Genomic DNA, 299 nt, shown 5'->3' with positions numbered 1-299 from the left:
TCTTGTTGCCCAGGCTGGAGTACAATGGTGTGGTCTAGCCTCAGTGCAACTCTGCCTCTCGTGTTCAAGCGATTCTCCTGCCTCAGCCTCCCGAATAGCTGGGATTACAGGTGCCCGCCACCACGCCTGGCTAATTTTTGTATTTTTAGTAAAGACAGGTTTTTACCATGTTGGCCAGGTTGGTCTTGAACTCCTGACCTCAGGTGATCTACCCTCCTCAGCCTCCCAAAGTGTTGGGATTACAGATGTGAGCCACTGCGCCCGGCCAGAACCACCTTCTTTTTTTTTTTTTTTTTTTT

Source organism: Theropithecus gelada, chromosome 14, assembly GCF_003255815.1.
Source record: "Theropithecus gelada isolate Dixy chromosome 14, Tgel_1.0, whole genome shotgun sequence".
In the NCBI taxonomy this organism is placed as follows: domain Eukaryota; kingdom Metazoa; phylum Chordata; class Mammalia; order Primates; family Cercopithecidae; genus Theropithecus; species Theropithecus gelada.
Note: the sequence above shows the minus strand (reverse complement) of the source record.